Source organism: Tenrec ecaudatus, unplaced genomic scaffold (assembly GCF_050624435.1).
Source record: "Tenrec ecaudatus isolate mTenEca1 unplaced genomic scaffold, mTenEca1.hap1 Scaffold_760, whole genome shotgun sequence".
Taxonomy (NCBI): domain Eukaryota; kingdom Metazoa; phylum Chordata; class Mammalia; order Afrosoricida; family Tenrecidae; genus Tenrec; species Tenrec ecaudatus.
Window position 1 is genome coordinate 220,989 of NW_027459659.1, and position 9,535 is coordinate 230,523.

Genomic DNA, 9,535 nt, shown 5'->3' on the forward strand with positions numbered 1-9,535 from the left:
GCCAAATCCATGAAGCCAAACAAACTAAAATGCCTTTTTGATAACAAGCATCGGAGCTTTGCCAGCAAGGATACCAACTATTTTATAAGCAAAGCTGATGGACTCAAGAAAGCCAGACTTGATATTGGTAGCAAGTACCACAAAGAAAAAGTAGCAGCCGTTGAATCTTCATATTTGGTGGCACTCAGAATCGCCAGAGCTATGAAACCTCACACCATTGCTGAGAATTTACTGTTGCCAGTGGCCAAAGTCCTTGTTGGGTTCTGATCGGAAATGAATTTGTTACAAAATTGAGTGTAATTTCCTCACCTAATGACACTGTCCCCAGAGAATAGCTGACATGTCTGCTGATATTTTTGATCAGATAATCCAAGAAATTAAATCTGCTCCAATTCCAATATTTAGTATCCAGCTTCATGAATCTACAGACCTTGCAAACTGTTCACAGTTACTCTTTTACGTGAGGTGTATGAATGACAACTTTAAAGATGCGTTTCTTTTTTGTAAACCTCTTGAAATGACAACTGCTGCACTTGAAGTATTTGATACATTTGGTTCATTTCTGAAAGAACATACGATCTCTTGGGGAAAGGTTTGTGGTGTTTTCACAGATGGGGCTCCAGTTATGCTAGTATGTCGATCTGGATTTCAACGTTTGGTACTGAATGAGTGACCAGAATTCATCAGAACTCACTGTATGATTCATTGGCAAATATTAGCAATGAAGATGCTGCCACAAGAGTTACAAGAAGTGATGAAAAGCGTCATAATTTCTGTCAATTTTGTAATGACGAGCACTTTAAACAGTCGACTGTTTTCCCAACTGTGTAACAAGTTAGATACGCCAAGTTATGGTCTGTTATTTCCCACTGAAGTGAGATGGTAGTCAAGAGGAAGAATTTTAAAACATGTTTTTGAGCTTCATAGTGAACTCAAAGCGTTTCTCAATCAGATAGCAAGACCGTAGTTCGAAGCACCTTTCAGTGATAAAAGTGAACTGCAGATATAGCTTACTTGGTTGATGTGTTTGTCATCATGAATGAGTTCAATTGATCCCTGCAAGGACCAAATGCAACATGCCTCGAATTGTCTGAGAAGATACAATCATTCCACATGATATTTCAGCTTTGGCAAAAAAAATAATAATTGGTTGAAAATAAAATGTATGTATGGCCTACCTTATCTGCTTTCTTTGAGGAACATTACAATGAACCAGCCAAAAGGACCCCGATGATAATTTCTGTGAAAGAACACTTATACATGCATGCAGCTGCTCATGTGTTTGCTGACCCCCTTGAAGTCCCTTGCCTTAGCATCCTGCGTTCCTGCTAATGGTAGCACATTAATATCTCAGGAGGGGTTATAGGCTATGGATAGTTACAAGCAATTGCCGATTTGGAAAATAACTTAAATTACTGAATATGAAACTGATGAATAAATATGAGAGGTTTAACAGAGGTGCAGAACAGAGATAGAATTTAGCCAGGAATGTGAAGTTGAGAAAGATTTTACTGAGGCAGGGAAAGAACTCCCAGGAGGGAAGGGAGAGCAGAGAAAGGGATGGAGGCATCTTGAGCCCCTGGGAAGGTTCTGAGACCCAACATATTAGGTCAGGGAAATAGCACCTGGTAGTGAGGCAGTGGGACTTAAATAGGGTCCAAGCCAAGGACATATGCGTTGATAAGGGGAAGGGAGGTTTTAGTGCTGTAGCTGCAGGATTTGAGCCAGGATGGGGTCTGTGAGTAAATAATCTTGTTCTCAGAAAACTTGCTTCCTGGAACACTGGGGAGAAGAGGCTGTGCTCTGCCCCAGGAGGTAAGCTTTTTGAACTGCTGGAGGCAGATGCTTTCCATTTCAGCCAGGTCATTTGTCTTCTCGAGAAGCTGGTACAGGTGGCTGCCTTGGTTCGGACCCGGCCCAAACAAAATCCACACCTAAGTCACAATAAAGAATTATTTCACAACAGAATTTTAAACATTTTAAAATTATTATCTGTTCTTCTGAGACAGACTATCACTAGTCACAATCACGCCATCTTTTTGAATGAATGATCTTCATCCTTCACCCTCCCATCTCAGAAAGTCTCACCAGTGTTTGATTTTAAAATGGACTCTTATGTTCTGGAGATCAGGAAATTGTAATTAATAATGTTGTTGAATTTGATGTTGTAACCAGGATATTGCTATTTTTATTTTATTAACCAGGATGTTATCATCAATCCTGTACCCCGTAGGACTCACTCATTTTAAAGAAGAATAACATTAGTTTTACTTTCTGCTTTTGTCCATGTTGGCTTAAGCCCTAAACAAATGATAAATGAGCTTTTGCCTTTAAAGATTGACTGAAATATCCACTTAGAACTGCAATCAAAGAGTCACTTTTAGATTCTAGCAGTCCAGTGATAACCAAATAGTCTCTTCTAAATTATCAAGGCATTATAGTGTTCATCATTTATTTGATGCCACAACACTTCTGCCAAAAGTCGCATGTCTGAAGAGCAAGTTTAAGGCTTAGTCCCCAACCCTTTCATCTCAACCCCCAAAAGAAGAGATTTTAAGGAGGGTAGAATCTCAACCCCCAAAAGAAGAGATTTTAAGGAGGGTAGACTTAAGGGAGTTCCCCTGTAGACATTTAAAGAGAGCGAGCTTAGTCCCCTGTCCTCAATTCTGACCAGATGGATGAAAATATCCACTCTTGATTACAGAGCTATTAATAAAGAGCTTTGCAGAAATGACTATATGTTTAGGTTCTCTGGTGAAAGAAAGCCACAAACAATTCGGTTTATAAATGGCTCTGCCAATATTTTTCTTTAGATTATTTCAGGCAAAGCTTTCTTGGGGTGTGAGCCTATTCCCACCTCTCTTTTCTCTACCACATATACTGAATGAAATTCTCCTTGTTCTCACTATGATAACTTTGATGGTTTTCCCCGTGAGTAACGTGTTTCAGTTCAATACTTCAATGTCTTCTTAAGTTGCTCTTTAAAATGTTCTGTTCAGCTCTTCCTTCATCATTTCTTCCGTTTGCTTTACCTACATTTCTACCAGTGGCAGGTATCAGTCTCCTTGATGTTCGCCTCTATCATTCTTTCTTTTCTGTCTTGGGAATGATGTTGCTTTCTTCATACATAATACTATTGATGCCATTTTACAGCTGATCCAGTTTCCTGTTGTTCACGTTCAATTAATCATATCTGTACGTGAGATGGTCTTGACATTCATGTGTGATGTACCAAAGGTTATATTTGTGCTCTCATGTCTTTGACTCATGTCTTCAGCTTCATGGTCCCAGCTTCATTTTGACTGAAGATAACAAGCTCCTCCAAAATCTCTATTATGTTTGGCCTTACACTTTATAATTTCACTTTGGTCAGGGTATACATAACATACAAAGTCAACAACAAAAAAACAAACTCACATCAATGAATTCCTTGAGATAATGACACAATGAAGTAAATAATCTTGCCCTCAGGTAGAGTACATTGGAGAGTGGATTACCTCTACCCTCTATTCAGTCAAGGCATTATAGAGCAGTCCCTTAGTGGATTGAGTGTGTGTCCTTGACAGATAGTACAGTACTCGAGGTTGCATACACAAAAGTTGTAACCTAGCCATCTTTCCCAGACTGCCTTGTTTGGAAGGGCTAATCTTCTAAGCATGTGTTGACATTTTGCTCCTCTTTGGGCTTCTATAATCCCCCATTCTATTGTGATTAATGAACTTTCAGTTACTCACGAATTTGAAAGTCTCCTGTATTCTGTGTCTTAGTGATGTAACAACCTGACTGTGAATATTTAATGCTCTTATGACTTTGTGCTAATAGCATTCCTCATCCACATTATGTATCTGTGGTTTTGTGTCATCTTTTTGTCCTTATGGCTGAGTAAATGCTGTCCTTAATTTATATTTGGGACTGGGGTATCTTTTGTACTCTAAAACATTTTCCACAGACGTACTTGATTTTACTTCAGTGAATTACATTGGTATAAGCCTATATGTATAGCAGCCATTTGTGGTTTTTACAAAGGTATATGTGATTTCCAAATTTCTATCAGAAGGACCCCGTTTTCCAACTGCTTTTCTTTCCTCTGTTTCCTAATCTCTCATTCCACTTACCAATAATTATCTATGCTACTTGACTGCATGGTAGGTCAATTTCATACTGAAGTGGTTGGAAGAATTCTTTAATTTCTTCATTAGTGATTGGTGGGTAAATTTGACTCTTCACTGTATTGGCAAGATTTTCTTGTATTTGCACAGATATTCCATCACAGGGAGCATTGTGGTTCAATATAGTTCTCAACATTTCCATTTGATGAGTGAACAGTCATTCCTCTTGTATTTGTCTATCCCGCGTAGTAAGCCATCTGATTATTTGATTCAATAAGCAACCACCATATTTCTGACTGTACATTTTTCTCACAGCCATCCTAATAGACCTTGGGATGCAATCATCACACACATAGGTAGCTAATGTCATTTCTTCTTTACCATGTTTCCTAACTCATAACCTCTGCTTCTGTGTTTCTGTCATTTTTAAGACATTCATTTTTGTGATGCATATGGGATTGTTTTGGATTAGGTTCATGAGGATGAAGTTATCTTTGGTATGATAATGTGGCCATTTGGAGGCCAAGATTACAGGATGCATCTGACATCAACAGCTTTACCCCAATCCACCCTTGCTAGCTTAATTTCTCTCTTCTACACAATATGAGAATAGAGGCCAGCAGACAGATAGGATTCTAGTACCCTCATATAATAACAGGCAGGAGCAAAGCATGTTCTTGGAAACCAAGACCTCTGCCCTTGGAATCTTCTAGACCCAGTGAAACTTGGATGCCAAGATTCATGAAGATCTCCAGAAATACAGGCACTCTTGACTGTTGAAAAGAGACCCATCATACTAGATCCATTCAAGGATGCCACATTGTGTCATGTAAAATGAAGTAAATCAAGCCCCATTTCATTTAGTCCTATTCCCCTCATTGCCATCCTGTAGAATAAATTTTAACTGCTCTCGAAGTCACTCAAGGTTATATATCATTGGTTTCTTCACTTCTTGTCCCTAGTTTGAGGCCCCTTCTTAGAAAAACAGAAAACTTACACCCTTGCTGGTAATTGAAAACTTTTGTAATAAAGCCTATAGTCCCCAATGATGTATAAAAATAGCTTATTGTCACTGTCAATGCTGATGAATGGCAACCATGTAGGACAGAGTATACTGCCCTTATGGGTTTCCAAGATTGTACTTTTTTTTGACACTTTAAGGTCTTTATTGATGCAAACCTGAGCACAGTCAGGTGGGTGGGGTCTATCAAGGAAGTGGGGTGGGCCAGGCCTGTCTCCATGATCACAAGGTTGTCTTGGGCATGCAGGATGGTCACCAACTGAGGACTCTGGGGAAGTACTTGCCAATGAGCCCCTGGTAATAGGGGTGCAGTATGTCCACATCAGGCAGGTCTGGGCATTTGATGTAGAGTTCAAACTTGTTGAACTCCTGAACCCGAGGTGGCATGTTCAGGGCTACACAACTGCCGGTAGTCACCACCGGTGTGCCACGCATAGAAGGAGTGGAACTAGAGGAAATTTGTTGAACTTCATCACTTGGTACATATACTCATCATGGCCCCAGTACATGAGGACATTCCCCAGGCTGCAGTGAGGCTGGTACATCCCAAGCTCAGAGGTGTATAGAGGATCCCTGAGGCCTGGATTGTCCTGGAAAGTTGAGTCGCAGAAGACCACAGAGGCCTGGGGCCAGCAGCCCACAGGATAGGTGTTTCTAACTACGGCCCACTGGGGCTCCTTGACCAGGGGCAGCAACTTCCCCAGATTATGCAGCATCCCCACCAGGTACAACCAGTCCTTGTGGGGATGTGCCCTCCGGATGCCCTCCACAGTCTGGAAGGCATGGAAGGAGGTAGGGACGTCCACATCCGGATCCGACTCATCCACCAGCTGGTCCAGCAGGTCTATGGCCTCCAGGACTGTCATCTCCTTGGAGGAGCAGATTCCGAAGTGGGCATGCTTCCCTCTGATGAAGTCCACCACCTGGTGTGTGTGCATGAGTCTATAGCTGGCAAAGACGAGGTCCAGGAGCTGGCCACAAGTGTAGTTTCAGAAGATGGCCTTCCCCTTGCCCATTCTGGGCTCCATCTTCAGCTGGCCAACCATTGTGGGTTCCGGGAACTCTTCAAGAGTATGGAGCCAGAGAGAAACAGTGTATCCCACAACAGACCTAGCCAGTCTTATGTAATCATCCAAGACTGCAATACTTAATGGGAGTAGTAAGCCCCATCTTTCTCCCCTCTAAAAAACATTGGTATCACTTTTACACTGAATGGACATTTCCATTTTGCTTCATGGGCAGTATCATGTACCTTGGGAAACACTGCCGTATGTCTCTAGGGGAGCCGACTGTTATCTCTCTGAATCGCAGAAGCTGGTGGTTTTGAAGCCTCCAGCTCATGATAAATGGAGGAATAAGTTCACACTGGAGCACAGCTCCAACACTGACATCCTTACATGCCTGCCACACTACAGATAACCTCGACGCCAGCAAGTTGATACACATAATGAAGAATTACACAAAGAGAAGATGTAAGACACACCAAGTCCCTGAATAGGTATTGAGGTGTTAAAGAGATTGAGGGTAAACAGGACACCCTAATCTGGTTACTCTGTTTATATTGAGTAGAGCAACTATATCCATATGTTCATAATGCAAAATAGAGTGACCTCAATTCACAATGGCCTCAAGGAGAGCCAAGTTTAAGGACCCAGGCCTTCAACTTCTTGGCCCCTCCAAACTTAGCTTCTCAAGACCATTTAGAGCAGTGGTTCTCAATCTTCTTAATACCATGACCATTTAATACAGTTCCCCCAACCATACAATTATTTCCATTGCTACTTTATAACTATAATTTTACTACTGTTATGAATCAGGCGACCCCTGTGAATGTGTCGTTTTACCCCCAAAGGGGTGGCAATCCACAGGGTGAGACCCACTAATGTAGACAGTTTTCATGTTACTGCATATTTCAGCTCACAGTTGCAGAGGCTGACAAGGCTCAGATTCCTGTCCTGACTCTTATCCTAAATCAAGTATATCCAGTGGCTGATGAATGCAAGATGGGAGGTAAGATGGCAGACTTCTTTCTCAAGCAAATTGAGACCGACAACTTCCAGAAACACAATTACAGGATTTTGTCTCAAGTCCCCAAACCTTCAGGTCAGATGAAGTGTCCAGGTCCAGAACAAAGCTAAAGACCATTCAGAGAATCCTTTTAAATGATAAGACCACACCCACAAGGAAGCTATCTTCCTCCTCATTGGCTGCTCACAGTAGGTCTCATCATGAAAGAGATGGCATTCTATGAACTCTTATCAACCAGGCGGATTCCATCATCATGAACCAATGCCTTAGAATCCTGACTCAGCCATCATACACAAAGTTTCAGTCATCACACCTTACTGTGATTCAAAGAATATAAAAAATTGTGAGGAATGTGTTGGAGGGTGAGAGTGAATTAAGCAATTGGTTAAGAAATGACTTTATCACCCAGATGCTCATATATGAAATCTGATTCAGTCATTGTGGATATTTATCTGTGTAGCTCATTTTCCATAGTTCAAGCTTATACCCTCTGTGCCTCTTCAAACTTATGAAAAAGAGTAGAAGTCCCACTTAGGACTTCTAAGTCCCTCTTTGGACTGGCCATCTTTCCAGGAGTGGATGACCTCATCAAGCCCCACCAATCAACTGATAGGTTTGAATATGTGGTCTCTCTAGCAGAGAAAGATAAAACTCACCTCCCTTTAAAAGTTAGAGCATTGGAAGTCCTAGAGAGGTCTTCTTAGTCCCGTGTGGTAGATGTAAGTCATTAAAGAACACAAAGACGAGTGTTTAATTTCTGCTATAGATTATGAATATACTCTGACACTTATATAATGGTCCAACAGGGAAGAGCTTATGTGGTAAACCAATAATTTGTCACAAATGTAGTTGATTCTTCATAGGTGTCACTGAGTCAGTTCTAGCTCATAGCAAACCTGTGTCTAACAAAAAGGGACATGACTCAGTCCTTTGCCATTCTGACAATGTTCTCATGTTTGAGCCCATTTTTTGCAGCTCCTGCATCAGTCCATCTCATTGAGGAGATTTCTTTATCATTCACTTGCCCTAATTTCCCCAATGTGATGTCTTTCTTTAGGGACTGGTCTCTCCTGATAACATGTGCAAAGTACATAAGCAAAATATCGCCATCTTTGCCTTTAAGGAGCACTGTAGCCATGTTTCTTCAATGGCACATTTGTTTTAACTTTTGGCAGTCCATGGTACTTTTAATGTTCTTTTGCCTTTACTATATTCTAATACGTTGATTCTTCTTCAGTCTTCCTTTGTATGCATTGAAGAATGTTCAACTTTCACATTCACTTTTCACAGGCAATTGAAAATACTAAGGCTGTACATTTATTCAATTACCTTTTCTTAATTGTGTTTTAAATATATTATCCTGGGCTGAATCAATGACACTATAAACAAAATTACCTTATGCTTCAAAGAGATGATTGATAAAGTTATCTGCCATAAAATAACAAGATGTCTCTAAGGTGAACCAGAGGTGAATAGAATAAACAGAGTAAGGGATGGATGTGGAGCTCATAATTAACCCAAGCTACATTCTAAGAACAGTTAATTCTTACAAAATTCCCTTTTGAAGGAAATACAGAAGATGTAGTTGCAAAGTGTGGTGAAGAAATTAGATGGTATCTATCAGAAACAATAGTGTCTAGAATCTTAAGTCTTGTTTTCAAACAAGCAGTGATCTAAGTGTACCATCAACTAAGCCCACATGGAAGAATAACATCAACATATGTGATCCAAGGATTGTCAATAGTAACATCCAATTCTGCAGCAGAGCATGGTATCAGAGCTCAATTTTTTTCCTAATAACCATTGTCTGTGCCTCTTTTTAAAATCATTTTATTAGGGGCTCATACAACTCTTATCAAAACCCACACGTGCATCAATTGTGTAAAGCACATTTTTACATTCATTGCCCTCAGTATTCTCAAAATATTAACTCTTCACCTAAGCCCCTGGCATCAGTCCCTCATTTATCCCCTCCCTCACCACTCCCTCATGACCCCTTGATAATTTAGAAATCACTATTTTGTCATATTTTGCACGGTCCAACGTCTCTCTTCATGCATGTTTCTGTTGTCCGTCCCCATAGGAGGAGGTTATATGTAGATCCTTATAATTGGTTCCCCCTTCCCAACCCACCCTGCCTCCACCCTCTCAGTATCACCACTCACACCACTGGTCCTGAAGGGAATAATCTACCCTGGATTCCCTGTGTTTCCAGTTCCTATTTGTAACAGTGTACACCCTCTGTTCTAGCCAGATTTGTAAGGTAGAATTGGGATCATGATAGAGTGTTTGGGGGTCTGGGGATCATTTAGGAACTATGCTCCATTGTTGCTGCACGACATCCTGTCTGGTTCATCTCCTCCCTGAGACAATGTAA

General features: G+C 40.8%; 1 pseudogene; it reads right to left on the bottom strand.

The window, feature by feature from the left end:
* Positions 1-5,382: 5,382 nt before the first annotated feature.
* Positions 5,383-6,193, bottom strand: LOC142436887 (inositol oxygenase pseudogene; annotated as a pseudogene).
* Positions 6,194-9,535: the final 3,342 nt, after the last annotated feature.